The 18,199-nt window shown below is 37.2% G+C and overlaps 1 pseudogene; it reads left to right on the forward strand.

The window, feature by feature from the left end:
- The first annotated feature begins 1,569 nt into the window (after positions 1-1,569).
- Positions 1,570-18,199, forward strand: part of LOC148836315 (uncharacterized) — a 30,471-nt pseudogene continuing 13,841 nt past the window's right edge.

Below are 18,199 nucleotides of genomic sequence, written 5' to 3' on the forward strand. Positions count from 1 at the left end.
ATGTCAATACTTCCTTAAGTAAATTATACACTGAGAAATGCTACCTGTAGAGATTGACAATAAATGGTTTGAGGCGCTGCATAAAACGATTACATCTTTGGTCTGGAAATGAAAAAAAGCTAGTTGTTCTTTTGAAAGACAGTGCAGCAAAAAATAAAGGTGGGTTACACCTACCTATTTTTTACAATTATTACTTGGCATTTGGCTCAGTTCAAGCAAAGGAGTGGTTTGAATTAGAAATAGAAAAGGATTGGGTACAAATTGAGCATGATACAGCATCGGAGCTAGGTATCTCCTTAAAAAATTTGTATTATAGCAAGGCATGTCTTAAATCTTTAATTGAAACACCAAGTGGTTCTTCTTTTGAAATATTAAAAAGCTGCAATAAAATTGTATCTTATGACGCTTCACTATCTGTACATCAACCATTATTTAGATCACCAAGACTAACTATACTGTCAAGACCAATTAATTGGTCAGTATGGATTCAAGTAGGTGTTAGTACATTGTGTCATATAATTAGAGATAACAAATTGTTGTCCTTTTCTGAATTATCTCATCAAACATCTCTTCCAGCAAAATAATTTTTAAATTACTCAAAACTTAAAAGTTTACTGTCTTAAACCTTTCCGTTAAGTGAATTAAAACAAGAACTGGATAATTACAGCGATAAACTATTGTAGACTAATACACGAGTGAAGGCTCGAACATTTTACAACCTTCTTAATGCAAGGTCATTCCATTACAGGTATCCTTGGCGATTTATCAAAGGTTAAAGTAGCTATTCAATATAAAAATACTTTTTTGACTCTTTGTATTATTGCTAAAAAATTAATATTGCAAAAATGGGTGGACAGTACAGGACCATTGTACAAAGAATGGAATAAAGAGGCTGTACCACAACTTACATTTGAAAAGATTTCATATCATTTACAGGGGAAACTTAACGAGTATAGGAATGTTTGGGGTCCATTAGAGACATACTTGAATGGCACTGGATGTTAAGAATATTACTAGGAAGTTATTTTTTATTAATTTTTTTTTGTGGTTGTTGTCTAATAAGAACAAAAATGAGAGAATGAAAAAAATAAAAATAAAATAAAAATAAAGAAATCCTCCAAAGTTGGGGGGGTGGAGGTGGGTTAAAAGAAAAAAAAAACAGCCCAATTTGCAAATGCTTGCATACTCTGTCTTAAAACTGATAACACTAAATTTCGAAACCTAACATTAAGTAAAATCAGTAAAATCCAAGGGGATAGCAATTTGCTAAGTCGCAAATATATTTGAACACATTCAAAGTCCACAACAAAGTTTTTGATAAAGGTTACTGAGGCAAACTGCTGATTGAAGTTATGTAAATAGATTAAATTCCCATTTCAGTTGAAAACCTACCCAGGTGTGGAGAGATTTTCAATTCCATGACCATCTTATAAAAAGAGGAAATCTTTGGAATGATTTTGCTCAACATTGACCCAGCAAGAAACGCAGGAGTGGGTGAAAGACAAATGGCAGAGGAGAGGAGTTCGAACGCGTGGTGACATTCACCACAGAGGAAGACCATGAGCTATTATGTCTGATGAGATAAGAGCTACCATAATAGACCATGTCATAAAGCATGGTTTGTCATTGAGAGAGGCTGGTCTAAGAGGTAAGCCAAATCTCAACCGTTCAACTGTCGCATCTTTGGTAAGAACTTCCCAGCAAACCAACAGGTAAGTTATGCATTTTACAAAGGCTTACACTTAAATGCATACAGTAAATATTAGCCTCTAGAACCACTGCTAATGTGTAATTGGATTTGTTCTATAGGACCCAACAACTACCTCCCTCAGGGGGAAGAGGAAAGACGTTCGATGCTGAGCAGGACAGGGCCATTGTGAACATGGTCATTGCTGATAAAGCAATCAAACGTCGAGAAATTCAGGCCAGGCTACTGGGAGACAACACTGTTTTTCCAATTTTTTAAAGTGTCAGCCTCACAACAATAGCTTGGACCCTGACGAAACATCACATCAGCATGAAGCAGTTGTACACAGTTCCTTTTGAGAGGAACAGTGATTGTATCAAGGTGCTCAGGCACCAGTATGTTCAGGTAAGGTGTCTATTCAACAGTTCAATGGTTTTGAACAAAACTTAGGGCACTGTAGGACACATCACTCACTGCCTTATTGTTTTTACTGTAGGTACACAGTAATGCTTTAACTGTATAGCCTAATCTGATTGATTTCTGCTAGAGAGTCAAGGAGCTGGAGGCCAGTCCAAAACCCCATGAAATCATTTATGTGGATGAGGCTGGCTTCAATTTAGCAAAGAGAGCCACAGTAGATGTTCCGGGTCAGAGGGGTGGCAATATCACTATGTTTGCGACTATGTCATCCACTGGCTTCCTGTTACACAGGTCCCAAATCAGGCCACACAATGCAGAGTGTCTCATTTCATTCCTGGATGAATTATATGGAAGGCTTGTGTCTGAGGAAGAAAGGGGACAGGTGAGGCCAAACATGCAAACATTTGTGATTACGTGGGACAATGTAACCTTTCACCATTCCCGTGCAGTCAAATTGGTTTGCAGCCCATCTAAGGATGGTTTCCCTTTTCCTTCCACCTTATTCACCATTCCTCAGCCCTATAGAGGAATTCCTTTCATCATGGAGGTGGAAAGTGTATGGTCATCATCCATATGATCAGATGTCCCACCTGGAAGCAATGGATGCCAGATGCCTGGACATAACAACTGGAGACTGCCAGGGATGGATCAGGCATGTAAAGAGATTCTTGCCCCAGTGTATAGCAAGAGAGGTCATAAGGTGTGATATAGATGAGAACACGTGGTCAAATGCAGAAGAACGGATAGACTAAAACCTGCATTACTGTACCTGTGACTTATAGTTTTCTTTCAGTACTACAATACAGTTTTTTTTTAAAACGTCAATATTGCTGTATTACTGTTTCTGCATTTTTGTCACTTGTCACTTGATTTTTTTTTTCTGTTGCATGTACTGTGGTGGTTCATTGTATAGAGTAGTGCATGTAGAATCCTGTTTTGTAATGGAAAGTCTTTTTTAAAAACAATTGGGTACACTTACACAGTACACAATTAAAACCTATAATTACAATTACGAGAAACTAGAAAGCACAACATTATTTGTTACATGGAAGCCTGATGTAAAATAAACCATATACTGTAATGCCACCTGTCTTTAGTGTTTTTCAGGTCATTGTACTAGGATGGACAAAGTAATGTTGTTGGACAAAAAAAAGGTGCTAGTGTTTTAATAGGATTATTTTATTTTAAGACAAGTTTGCAGTGTTTTGATAGCTTTAGTGCATTTTTGGTGTGAAATGAACTGTTGTGCCAAGCTCCGTTTTGGCATAGAGAGTTGTATGAAGAGTTTTGAAAAAGTGAACTTGGTATTGAAAAACACTTGTTAGCAATTGTAAAAAACTGTAATAGACATGAATAAAGCTTTTGTTCCCAGCGTATTCGTGTTTTTGGAGTACCCCATGTAAAGTGTGAACCTATTCGTGCTTATTAACACAAAATCATGTTGCAGTGAACTATTAATAGATATTAATAAAGCCTTTATAAACCACACATTAAATGTACCAATAATACAGATTCTTTTAATCACAATAATTGTAATCACTGCATTAGTTATAAAAATATTTTGCAAATACAAGTACAAAAACAGAATTCTTGGACAAAGTAACTTTACAGTATATTAATGAAAAAGTATTTTACACAGAAATGTAATTTAACATACCCTATATTTTCAATAACAACACCGAGGCATGGTAACAAATTAAACAAATATAAAAACTGAAAGGATAGAAAAATCTTCCTACTTGAGCTTAATAATTTGAAAGCCATGAAAACTTACAGTGCTCCAGGTTTTCTTTTGTTGCCACCAATGTACAAGTTATTTTTGTGCAGATCTCAGAAGTGGCATAAAATGAAAAATACTTTGAGAAACAATAACATGATAAATTAAAAGTGTAAAAGACTTATTTAAATGCAGTGAAACAACTTTAACTCTTGACCTAATTCAACACTTAGCAGCAAGTATTCTTCTTCAGAGGGAGCCACCTCTACATGTTGGTCAATCGTTCAATCATCCTTGCCCAGGAAAATAACAATTACACACTTACAATTTTTACATATTGTATACAGCAGCCACATTGGTATTTACCTCTCTTACTGCTTCTATGAACTTCACTCTTATTCCTAATTTTCTTTTTCTTGTGAGAAGAATCAGAAGAGGATTCAGATGATAGAGAAGAACTTAATTTGTCTTCATCTTCTGAAAAAGATTACTCAGTTGAAAGAGCTGACATTCTTTTTCTTGCTGTGAAAAGCGACAAATATGTTATTTAAAGATATTAAAAATATTAAATGTAATAAATACACAAAAGAAATATGCTAATTGAAATTCAAATTAAATCTAAAATTTGATGCATTTATTGAAACATACTTTACAATGCAATTACAATTCGTTTACATGTCTTACAACTGTATTAAATAGGTATTTTTGTTAAAATCCTGTCCTCATCAGCTTCTGGCATGGTACAGTAATAATAACCTTACCTAAATGACAGAAAGAAGTGTTACTTACAGATCAAGCCATTCAAAATGCGTGGAGTACACTGCGTCAAAACGCAGTGGACGTGGAGCATCGTATCACATCATACCACATGCAAATTGAAATATGATGAAACATTTTGAAATGTTCCTTTTAACTCTATTGCTGTCGATATTGTAGCAAGAGACAAAATTAAATGCTTGTAATGTAGGGAGCTCTGAACGAGTAAAATTTTGATGCAGGACAAATAAATGTATTTTCCACAAGCTATACTGTTGTGGCAGTACAGTAGCAGTTTTAAATTATTCTTTGTTATTAATAAATCACTTAGCTACAAACATGTTGTGACATTTCGAAATATAAAAAATGTCAATGTGGTGTCCATAATATTTGCTATTGTAGTTTTTCAAAGAAATGTTGATTTGTTAAAAGAAAACTTGTGGCAACAGCTGGGTTTGGACCCCCAACCTCCAACATGCAAGGCATTATGTCCAGGGTGAAGGATTGGGCAAACATAGCTGATGCTGATCCACAGAGCCAGCATCTTACAATGTTTATATTTAGAGGCAATTTGTTTAAATAACTAACTAGGTATGGATACTGATGTGCAAGAGAGGTGGAAAGGCTGTTTCCTTAAGCCAGCACTATAAAATAATTTATCCTCAGTGAGATGCTGCCATCTAACACTGTGTATAGTTCCATCCACACAGTGCCTTTACTTCCATCCATTTTCTAATCTCTTTATCAAGTATAGAGGATTTGGAGCCTATCCCAGCAAGCAACGGACGCAAAGCAGAATACACCCTGGACATAGCACCTGTCCATCACAGGACAGACAGACACAAACACCAGGGCCAGTTTTTCCCGTAAGCCAATTAACCTACCAGTATGTTTTGGAGTGTGAGAGAGAATCATATCACACATAAGGAGAAAAACCACAGAACCCAGAGAGAACATGCAAATTCCACACACACACAGGACAGCAGGAATTGAACCTAGGGCCCAAGTGCTGCAAGATAGCAATGCTAACTACTTTGCCACCATTAGAAATGGATGAATAGCTTATCTTTCCAGTTCAGAGATTTGCGTGCATAATTTAATTTTGAAAGCCACTGAGACATCTGGTACTACTGCTGTATTTATGAAAAAAAAACATACAAAAAGCATGCTAACAACGGTGTCATCATATTCCTTAGTTAATACATTTTATTTTTATAAAAAGTTAACATTGTTAGAAAAATACTTTGAATTATATTTTACCCTGTTTTTCTTTGTGTATTTAACTTATTTTCTAAGAGTCAGATTTAATGTATATTTGAACAATGAAAATATATTCTTACAATATGCGGGGAAAAGTGCAACAATTTATTAGAGCGCTAAATTTAATATTATTGATTACTAATAGTTTATGCTAACACCTAACTTTCTTAATTAGATGTATTTAAAACAATAAACTAAGTGTAACATAGCATTCAGAAATACAATCGAGAATAGTTTTGTGGTGTATGTATAGATGAAACTATAATGTATAACAAAATTAAAGGCGATTAAAATCTGTAATCTTTCCACGTGTAATGTCATTAGAAAGTACAATAAGCTCCTGCTTTGTCTAACGATGGTATCAAAAAGTAGTCTAAGTGGTGAGAAACCTGTGCTTAATGATAATTAAGGGACTTAGAAGTCAAAGAAAATGATTTATGTTGTTTAATTTTAAACACTAAATTATGAATGCAGACACAGAACAGCCATTGTGCAATACTGAGCTCCGCTCTTCCTCCCTCTCTCGGTGCTGCCTCCCCCTCTGACGCAGCGCAGTGGGCGGCATGCTATTTTCAGAGCCTCTGATTGGGAAAAAAAGATCTGCTGATCTGTTCTACATACCAGGAAGACAACAGAATATGATTTTTCTATTCGAAAAATGTGTTGTCTTTATGAAATCTGTGTATTTTAAGTGTTTAATTAAGAAGTAAAAACCTTACAGCGTACACAGAGATTCTAAGCTGATCACGAGGAAGAAAAATCACCCGTTTTTCATGCATAAAAAGTGGTTATTAACTATCGAAGCCTGTTTTTATAGCTTTTAGTCGTGCAATGTCTAAGCAGGAACACATCATTGTATCTCATTTTTTAAAAATTAAAAAAATCGCTTGCCCAGCCTAATTTAAAAGACCTCTACTTGTGAAACTTTTCACAGCTTGTACATAAAGCTATATACACAATATGGCTGACAGCAGGAAAACTCCTATTCTTTACTCAGCAGCTTATTAAAAACAACACCCATGATGTTCAAACCAATTTTTTTACACAGAAGACTGACACAGCTTCGCGTTGTGAATCTCTTTTTCTAAGAAAATATTTGTCAGTCTGTCCATGGGTGGAAGGGGGACTGTCTTTCATTCGAAGGCTTGCCTATTCTATTTTGTAAATGTAGAGGGTGAGAAAAGACTCGTGATACCGGTTTGTTTACAAAAAATGTAGGCACAGAGACTCAGACTTTGTGGAGTGAAATTCAGCAAAACCAGCCAGCCAGCACTGCTGTGCACCAGCCGAGAGAGAGAGCGCACACAGGGGTACGTAATCAGGGGACTATTTACATGAAAACGGGTGATCTCCCCAAACTGTACGCTTGTTTCACAGTGGGTCAGCTGCACTGGTTAGTAGCTTTCCTAATCCCCACCCTGACCACTAACACTCCTGTCCTGCCCCTCGTTGTGTACCCCAGCCGGGTGCCCTTCAGCCTCAGCGAATGCGCTACATCAATGTAGGGCTTTCAGGCTCACGTACAGATGCAGCCATTCAAAACGAGCGGGTTATACCACGGTAAAACGCGGTGGGCATGTCGCGGTATAACACGTCATAACTCATCATACTGTATAATACCGCATAATACCGCAAGTAAGATAATAGTATTCGGAATTACCACCAGGTGGAGATAATAAAGCTCAACCTCTCATGTACAGCATTTGAGCAAAGCCAGAAAACACCCCGATCACTGCTGAGGGACAATCTTTATTCAATTAAGAATTTAAGTTGTATACTCTTTAGACTTTTAAATTTAAACTGTATTACAGCATGTTAATCATTATACATTATACATTAAAATTGGTATATTTTATGAAAGCAAGATTGCTCAGTTGGATCATAAATATTTCGTTTTTCATCGATGCGTAATTACGCACTAGCTGGAATCCGAGGAATATCATGTTGCTGGAATATCATGTTGTGATATTTAGAAATGAACGTGTGTACACAGCAATCCCCTCGGATTCCAGCTAGTGCCTAATTACACATCAATGAAAAACCGGAGGTTTAAAAAAAGAGAATTCGCTCACTGATAGTTTTATGTGCCAGCTGTGAACATTTTCACAACTCGTGGTCTTTAAAATGCATTTGGTTTGAAGGCTTTCTGTGTTTCCGTTCCGAAGATATGAACAAAAGAATATTCGAGCATGGTCAAAAAATGGCTTAAAAAATAAATAAAAATGTGGATATAATGATATAAACATTTATTGCAATACATTTACTTGGCTGGGTAGCCACGTCAGCCTGCAATGTTTCTGCTGTGAATCCTTCTGCAGGTGTGAGGGAACAGACACACCAGGAATTTATTGTACTTTCTAATGACATTACACGTAGAAAGATTACAGATTTTAATCGCCTTTAATTTTCTTATACATTTTAGAAAAGTTTCATCTATGCATACACCACAAAACTATTTTTGATTGTATTTTTGAATGCTATGTATAAAAAGAAACTTGCAGCTTACTCAACGATTCTAAGATGTCTAATGGTGTATTGCATGTCTAATAACCCCATTTTCCCCATTTTGATTAAAATCACAAACACGTGTTTAATTAAATGCCTTTATTGATTCACAATCTGAAAACGCAATGTAAATCATTATCTTTGCATTCTAAGTCCATTAATTCACTTTAAGCATAGCTTTCTCACTATTTGGATTTATTTTTCATACCATCGTTAAACAAAGCAGGAGCGTATACAGATGCAGCCATTCAAAATGAGCGGTAAAAACCCGCGGTACAGTAACCAACCCGCAGGGCACCGTAGGGCACCGCTGTAAGTGATTGGCTGGCCAAAATGACCGACAGGGGCACTCGTGGTGCATTGGTTGGTAGTGAAAAGATTTAATCATTTAATGTCTTTACTGTGCACATTTTAATCCGCTTAGTTTTGAATATTTATATGGAATTTTACCACTAAAGGGAAATTTTAGTAGCTGAGCATAAAAAGAAGAGGAGCATAACGCATCTGAAGGTCATAAACGATATTAATTTAGGAACATAAAGATTACTGTATGTACATAAATTGTACTGTGTATGGCTGGTCTTGATAGTTTAAAGAAAAAATACACACCAGTCTTTCATTTCTCCCTAAACATTTTAAGCATGAAAGTTTTATGAAATGGTACCCAAATATGTGATTGCTGTATAGAATGAATTTTAATTTTTAAAAATTATTTAACACGAAAATTAAGCTGTTTACATCTTCCGCCTGAGAACAGTCACCCGTTGCTACCCAACGCAGAAACACAGCCACTAACTAGCAAAGAGAGGACATTAGCAAGCCAATATGATAAAGAAATAAATGATTATTTTGTTTATTTCTTTTGCACATTTATTCGAACATTTCCATCGATTGTACAAGCACTTGGAAACTGTCCAATCCCTAGTTCATCAGGCATTTACCGGTCTGGCGCCGGTCTGTGTCTTCTAGGATATAATGCCAGCGAACTCTTGTTTTTATGTCCACTATAACTATGCTGGGCAAACGTTCCGAGGTCAAATTCTTCCAGCACGGGGGTACCTTTAAAGCAGAGACGACGGCACCGAAATTTTTTGGGGCGCCTTCTCTTTAAAGCCCTGGCCAAATATGAAGACAGTACATACAGTTATAATTCAAACAGAATTAAAAACTACACATCCCAGTTACCATGGTGGTGCTTGTGATCATTGCGTTTAACCAACGAAACAGGGCGAAAAATCAGTCACGTGACTTTGGGGCAAAGTTTCGAAAGCTTAACCTATCAGCAACAAAGCGAAATTTACACGATAGGCTACCTCAAACTGTCAGTTACACGACTGTGTATGTCACTTAAGCCACTCCTATTTGGCATTTTAGTTATGGAGGCGAGAAGACGCCCCCCCCCCTCTCTGGGTGTCTGATTTGCCGCCATCTTTAACTGTTCGGTGTCCGAATCGGAGTAGCTACGCGTACGAAATAAAGTTAATCCCAACTACAAAACATATATTTTTGTGGTAAGAGGGAGCAAAACATCAGTATTTACTGCTATTAATTACTGTACGATTTATAGTTGAAATCTGAGCCTAGATATAAAGTTAGATATAAAGTTAAAATCTCGACAAAGCAATGTAGGAAATACAGAGAAAATAAATCCTTTCTGACATCTAAAATCAGTTTCGATCAAGGTCTCTAAAATGAACAAGAAAAAGAGGATTTTCGGAGGGCAATTACGCTGTGTTTATATAGAATAACTGATTAATGAGCAATCTAATTTCTTGTTCGTTTAAAACAGTGAAATGTCAGCTGCAAAAGATCGCACCAGAAACAGAACTCTCTCTGCCTGTCATAGATGTTCAGGAAAGGCTGAATGAAGTCATGTCAAGTACAATAATTCGGTGATCAATAATAACAGTTGTAGGACAGAATATAAGGAGGATAAGGATTTTGAAGTTGACTCAAAATCTGATAGGTAACCAGTGCAAGGACTTGAAAACAGGTGTAATGCATCCCTGATAGGATTCTTGCTGTCATATTCTGAACATATTGAAGATTGCTCAGTGTGGATTTAATTTCCCCAGTGAACAGGATGTGCATTTATTAATTCTAGAAAAAAAGCCTTTCTTGATTTCTCTAGTTCTTAGTTTCTCTAGTTCCCTTTAAAATAAACTATTATTCCACAATACAGAGTATTACATGGCCAGTATTTACACATGATATTTGTGATTTAAAGAAATTAACACAAGCAGCTTTTGGAGATTTAAGTGTTGGCTGAGTTATTGCAGGATAAAAGACTAGAGATGTTGGTAAGAAGAAGATAATTTGGGGAAAGCTGAGGAATACACTTTTAACAAAAACACTTCCTAATGGGGTTAGGCATACTTTTGATGAAGATGATGAAGTTAACAGACTATATGTTTACATAGATTCTGAAATAAGGATTGTATTTTAGATTATGTGTAGTTGCTGGCATTGAACTGTGTGTTGGATGCACATGAATTGAAGGAATGGGTAAACATAGCTGATGCGGATCCACAGAGCCAGCATATTAAGATGTTTATAATTAGAGGCAATTTGTTTAAATAACTAGGTATGGATACTGATGTGCAAGAGAGGTGGAAAGGCTGTTTCCTTAAGCCAGCACTATAAAATATTTTATTCTCAGTGAGATGCTGCCATTTCATAGTGGGTTTCTAACACTGTGTATAGTTCCATCCACACAGTGCCTTTACTTCCATTCATTTCTAATCTCTTTATCCAATACAGAGGATTTGGAGCCTATCCCAGTAAGCAACGGACACAAGGCAGAATACACCCTGGACATAGCGCCAGTCCATCACAGGACAGACAGACACAAACACACACACACCAGGGCCAGTTTTACCATAAACCAATTAACTTACCAGTATGTTTTGGAGTGCGAGAGGGAGTCATATCACACATATGGAGAAAAACCATGTAACCCAGAGAGAACATGTAAACCCCACACACAGAGGATGGCAGGAATTGAACCTAGGACCCCAGTGCTGCAAGATAGCAATGCTAACCACTTCGCCACCATTATAAATGGATGGATATCTTAGTTATCTTTCTAGTTCACAGGTTTGCATGCATAATTTAATTTTGAAAGCCACTGAGACATCAGGTACTACTGTTGTATTTATGAAAAAGAAACAAAACAAAAAACATACTAACAACTGTGCCATCCTACTCCTTAGTTAATACATTTTATTATTCATAAACAGTTAACATTGTTAGCAAAATATTTTGAATTATATTTAACCCTATTTTTTCTTTAGTTTTGTATTTAACTTATTATATGATAGTCAGACTTAATGTATATTTGAACAATGAAAATATATTTTTACAAGATGCGGGGGAAAGTGCAACAGCTTATTACAGTGCTAAATTTAATATTATTGATTGCTAATAGTTTATGCTAACACCTAACTTTCTTAATTAGATGTATTTAAAACAGTGAACTAAGTGTAACATACTATTCAGAAATACAATCGAAAATAGTTTTGTGGTGTTTGTATGGATGAAACGTTTCTAAAATGTATAACGTAACAAAATTAAAGACGATTAAAATCTGTAATCTTTCCACTTGTAATGTCATTAGACAGAACAACACGTTTCTGGTTAGACTAAGGATGGTGTAGCGGCAATGCTTGTTAATAAGACAGAATTAAGCGTTGGTATGCTGTCTTAAAGGAGGCCCCATCTCACCCTCCATCTCTGTGGTGCAGCCACAGAGAAAGAATTCATGCAGGCTGATTTAAAATGTTTTCTTTTGATAAGAAGCAAGCTCCCAAAGGGGGATGCACTTAGCTAAGCCTGGCTATCATGATCAATGGTCATCCATTGGCGCCTATCTGTCTAGGGAGTGCCAGATGGACATCTGGACTGCATTCCTAAGTGTCAGGAGTAAGTGACTCATATCTCACCTTGATCAACCAATCAGGGACTGGTAGGGCCGAGTAACCCACGTGGGACTCTGATGCCCATGGAACTTTCAGCCAATCGACGAGCTGAAGTTCCTCCAGGTAAAAACAGGCAACACAGAGATTCAGAGAGATTCAAAAGATTCTGTGGAGAATTCTGTGGACTGTTCTAAAGGGAATTCAAAGGAGAATTCCAGGGCAGGACGGCCCAGGAGCAGAAGGCTCCCAAGGGCAGGACATTCTCGCAGCGCGCCTCCTGACCATCCTGAGACTCAGCCCGGACAACCACGGAACGGCCAGTGTGTCTGAGTGCCAGAACTTTCCTTTGTTCTAAGAGTCTAGAACGGAGGTTGCCAGAGAATAACCAGAGGATCCACCCGAGGTTAACACCAGCAGCAGGCCTCGTGAACAGGTCGGAACTGTGGAAAGCTGAATCACTATTCAGAACTAGCGCTTCATCAGGAACGAACCGGTCCTCTTCCTGACCTGCTGGGACCCACAGTAACTTTTCTCCTGTGCACAAACTGTGCTAGTTAAAGCCAACACTAACTAGCCGGTCAGTGAGCATCAGCAGCGCACCGTCGCAAGCCGCACAGCACAGCCTGGCACGGAGCCAGAGAGCGCGGATTGGACAGCAACAGCCTGCAACTGTTTCTTTGAGCCCGCAGGAGATCTGAATCCCCAGAGATTGGATGAGTATTCAACTTCAATGCATTACAGCTCGAGAATTCAATTGTTATCCTAACCAGTTGATATCAATTTAATTCCTAAGAGTTATGTACTTGTTTTGAGTATCTAATGTAGAAGTTATAACCAAGTTCATTTACGAAACGGTCTTAATGAATGATATACTGAACGTATGTCCTCTTGATATGTGTAACACTTCGTAACTGATTGAATATATCTTTTGTATTCTGATAACCCTCTCGATAAGATCTGTTAGGTTTATATGCATATTCTATGTATTAATAAATGTATCCTCGTGTATTAGTACCTGTGTGTGTGCGTTGTTTGAGTTATGTCGCGTGGTTGGATTCTAAAGCCATCAAAAGAATCAATTTCGTGATTTACTGCTACAATTAATAATTGTCCCAGTAAATGCCCAAACCCCCTACAGAACTGGTGCCTCGTGAGAGCACACTACAGTGGAAAGATTAGATTGTAATAGTTTTTATTTTTTAAATACATTTTAGAGAAGTGTAATCTATACTAAAAAAGCTGTATTTATTTAATACCACTCGATACTTATATTAATGGAGTTTAGTTGATACTGTTTAAACTTTTATTTTAAATTGTATTACAGCATTGTACACATGTTTAAAAGAGAAGAGAGAATATTCAAGCCTTCTTCAGGTGTGAGGGTTTCTGCTCTGAATGAAATGCTAAAATGTAATGTAGGCTCTGAATGGGTAAAATTCAGTGCGAATTGTAATACTAATTAAATGACCGTGGGCACTTTCCACCCCCTCTGACAGCAGGAACATTCCTACAGTATTCTTAGCTCAGCAGCTACAATTAATAATTGTCACAGTAAATGCCCAAACCCTACAGAACTGGTGCCTTCAGAGAGCCACTACATTACATTTTGGCTATGATTACATATTTGGCGTCCCTGAGCCGGTTTTCTTACAATGGTATCAAAAAGTAGTCTAAGTGGTGAGAAAGATGTGCTTAATGATAATTAAGGGACTTAAAAGTAAAAAGAGATGCTTCACATTGCTTGATTAATTTCAAAAACTAAGTTATAAATGCAGACGCGATTGCTGCCATAAGCGCTCCAGGCAGCAGAATGTTCGTTCTGTACTGCTGAGCTCCGCGCCTCCTCCCTCTCTGTAAAATCCTGGGTTCGGTAAAATGTTTCAGGCATTGATGTGAAGGACAACAGAGCTTTCACTGGCCGATTATCATTATTATCATTATAATCATTATTATTAATAATGATATTAATTTAAGGGTCTAAATATCTAAACATATGTATCTGTATACCAGGTAGTATCACTGTATTCCACTTTCTTTGTAAACACGGAAAAACAGATTCACAACGCAAATCTGTATCGCTGTGTAAAAAAACCCGGTTTGTAATGAGCTGCTGAGCTAAGAATAGGAATGTTCCTGCTGGCAGAGGGGGTGGAAAGTGCCTGCGGTCATTTAATTAGTATTGCAATTCGCACTGATTCCCTTGCAAAGATATGGACTTAAGAATATTCGTGCCTGGTCAAAAAATGGCATTAAGCACTTAAAATTAATATGGTTAATAATAGTAAACTGTAACATGCTGTAACAAGATCGGTTAAACTGCGAAGAAAATGCTTTCAGAGAAAATGTTTCAGGTGTGAAGAACATAGATCTCCAATGCAATTTCAACCAAACCTGTTCCCACACACCCTGCCCCCACTACCATTAGAATATACACAAAGCACTGAAATCTTTCGAGCTAATGATCAGGTGACCCGAGAGAGAGCAAGAGAAACACCAAGGGGTACGGAACCAGGGAACTATTTACATGGAAAACGGGCGATCTCCCCAGACTGTCCGCCCATTTCACTGTTACCTGGATACCTCTTTATTTAGAACTCACTAACACTGATTTTTAGTTTAGAAGGATTCAAGTAGAGTTTTAGATGAAAGGCAGCGACCTTAATCAAATCATAATTGAACCCATTTAGAGCCTACATTACATTTTAGCGTTTCATTCTGAGCAGAAGACCCTCACACCTGAAGAAGGGTTGCGTTTTCTCTCTTCTCTTTTAAGCATGTGTACAATGTGTAATACAATTACAATGTGTAATTACAATGCTGTAATACAATTTGAATCGTATGAGGGTGGGGGGGGGGGGGAGTTGTCTTTCGCTGGAAATCTCGCCTGCTTCTACTTTACGAGTACAACCCCCTCTCTGCCAGAGTGCTGGCTGTGACGAATTAAACCAGTTTCACAGGTTTCAATCACAGACCATGTGACATGGGAGTCAGGAAACTAACACACAGCGCCACCGGATTTGATAACGCTATAAAAACGCTATAAAATAATGTGACTAGGCACAGAACAAGTTTACAGCACAGTACAATAATAAATGCTGACCATGACTTTAGAAGCATAAATTGCCTTACACTCAATTTAAACACAAGCTGTCTTTAGCCCTCTAAGCTGGTTCATATAGAAATGTAGAGATCCAGGCTCAGAACACACAGCTTCATTAGTGAATACATATGCAGGACAACTAGAGAAGACGTTTTACAGAGGATGGATTTTTAGAAACATCCCATCAGTGGACATCACTGAAGTCAACTCCTAGGTACTGTAACTGTCGTGTGGATAGTTTCACAAGAATCAGACAAAGGTTTAAGCATCGCTTGTTCTAGATAAAACTGCAAAAAAAAAACAACAACCCATAATGTACTTCTTTGCGGCTCTGTTTGCCCAAATCATATATTCACAACGTGAAATCTAGAAAATAATATTACGTAACCAAAATCCGCAATATGGAAACAAAACCTGTGTAATTGTTGACAGATGATGTACTCGTAACATTTTTTCAAGACGAACTACAACATTTAAAAAATGACTTGTATGTACTTGATATCTCTAATCAATCCACGGGTCCCAGCACAAAACGAAACTAAAACGCATACCGTTTCGCGCTTCTTATTAGTTGCTCAAAAGTAATTTGACCGTATGAAATGCATAATATAAACCTAGAAACATATACGTGAGCAGTACTTAAGCACTGTAGTATCGGTGTTAAGACATACCTCTCAAATACTGTAAATCAAGTTAAAAATATCTCAAGACCGATTCTGGTCATAATGAAACCATGTTTCGTGTATGTTTTCTTTAAAGTACCGAGACCAGCCATATACTGTATGTTTATGTTCCAAAATTAATATCATTTATGGCCTTCACACGCGTTACAGTATGCTCCTATTCTTTTTATGCTCAGCTACTAAGATTTCCCTTCAGTGGTAAAATTAGATATGAATATTCAATACTTAAACGGGCACAGTTAAGACATTAAATATACATATACATACTGTATACAGTACAGTTTTCATACGGTAATATGTTTATGTTCCTAAATCAATCTCTTTTATGAGCATGTGAAAGGCATGGTGAATCGATTCTCAAAAATTACTGTACTTTGCATGATTGGAAACAAATGCGTGATTGCGAAATGCTGTGGTGTTACTTTTACAAAGACGGTCAATGAAAAAAAGAATGTTGACCAGGGCAATACTTTGAGTTTACACTTACAGCTTGTCCAAGGTCATTCATTATTAATACTATTAGTAATATCTTCGTTAAAGACTTTGATGGCCACAGCTCAAACATGAGAGGTTGAGCTTTATTAGCTCCACCTTGCGGAAATTCCGGATACTATTATTTTGCTTGTCGTATTATAGGAGAATTTACGGTAACTCGCGGTATTTACCGGTAGCTTGCGGTAGACTGCGTACAGCGTACCGCAAAATAATGCGGTATTGCCCGCGCATTTTGAATGGCTGCATCTGTACTACTTCCTCATGGGATCAAATGTGGATTGATTGGAGTAATTGTTTTTATTTGTAAAATATATTTGAGAAAAGTGTCATTTAATACTACTCGATAGTTATATTAATAGAGATAAGCTCTCTATTAAAGCTCAGATCAAAGATCAAACAGCAATATCTCATATACTGGGACTGATCTGTGATCTGTGATGTGGTTGAGTGTGAATTGTGTTTACAAACAATGTAGACACAGAGTCAGAAAGTGGAGTGAAATTTGGCACAGCCAGCACACCGGGGTGGGGAGGGAGGGAGAGAGAGAGATGTGAAAAACGCGCAGCACCAGGCGAATACACAATATTAATGTAGGGCTTTCGGGCTCACGTGAATTTGCACCCTACACTCTGTGGTACCACTGTGTACATACAGAGCGAACATGTTGTGATATTTAGAAAAATGAAAAATGTCAATATAATGCCAATAATATTTGCTATTTTAGTTTTTCAAAGAAATGTTTATTTGTTAAAAGAAAACTCATGGCAACAGCTGGGTTTGAACACCCAACATCAGGGTTATAAATCAGTGACTTATGCCATCACGCCAGAGACGAAGCCATGCAGTAAATAGTGAAACAGAAGTACACATATCAATGGAAAGTCTTATACTACTGTTTGTGCAACAGTACATGAATATAATTATATCGTTATTAATTTCTTTAGATACACGATTCCATATTATATTTCCTATTAATCAAATTCTAAAAGTATGCATTTGTTTACTCTGATAACGAGCATATTTACAGAAAATATATTATATTTATATAATATGTTTATGTTCCTAAATTAATATCATTTATGATCATCAGACGTGTTATGCTCCTCTTCTATTTAACTAAGCTACTAAAATGTCCCTTTAGTTGTAAAATTCCATATAAATATTCAATACTAAGCAGATTAAAATGTGCATAGTAAAGAGATTAAATAATTAAATCTTTTCAGTACCGACCAATGCACCACGAGTGTCCCCGTCGGTCATTTTGGCCAGCCAATCACATTCCGCGGTATGCCGCGGTGGCTTGTGGGTAGGTGCGTGCGGTATGGGTTTGTACCGCGAAGTTTGAATGGTTGCATCTGTAAGCAGAGATTTTACTGTGTAGTCCAAAAACAGGTCAATGTCAATGTTTCCCCTGCCCAGACACAAATTGGATGAGCTCAGCTAAAATTCCCCTTTAGTTTAAAAATTCAGAGAGATTAAATGATTAAATTGTTTCACTAACAACCAATGCACCACGAGTGCCCCTGTCGGTCATTTTTGTCAGTCAATCACGTACTGCGGTACAACGCAGTGAACTGTAGATAATTTTGCACGGTGCAGGCGTTATTAATTATTAATTTCTTCAGATTAACGATTCCATTTTATATTCCCTAGTTAGCG

The sequence above is a fragment of the Atractosteus spatula genome, chromosome 4 (genome assembly GCF_055471065.1).
Source record: "Atractosteus spatula isolate fAtrSpa1 chromosome 4, fAtrSpa1.hap1, whole genome shotgun sequence".
Lineage (NCBI taxonomy): Eukaryota > Metazoa > Chordata > Actinopteri > Semionotiformes > Lepisosteidae > Atractosteus > Atractosteus spatula.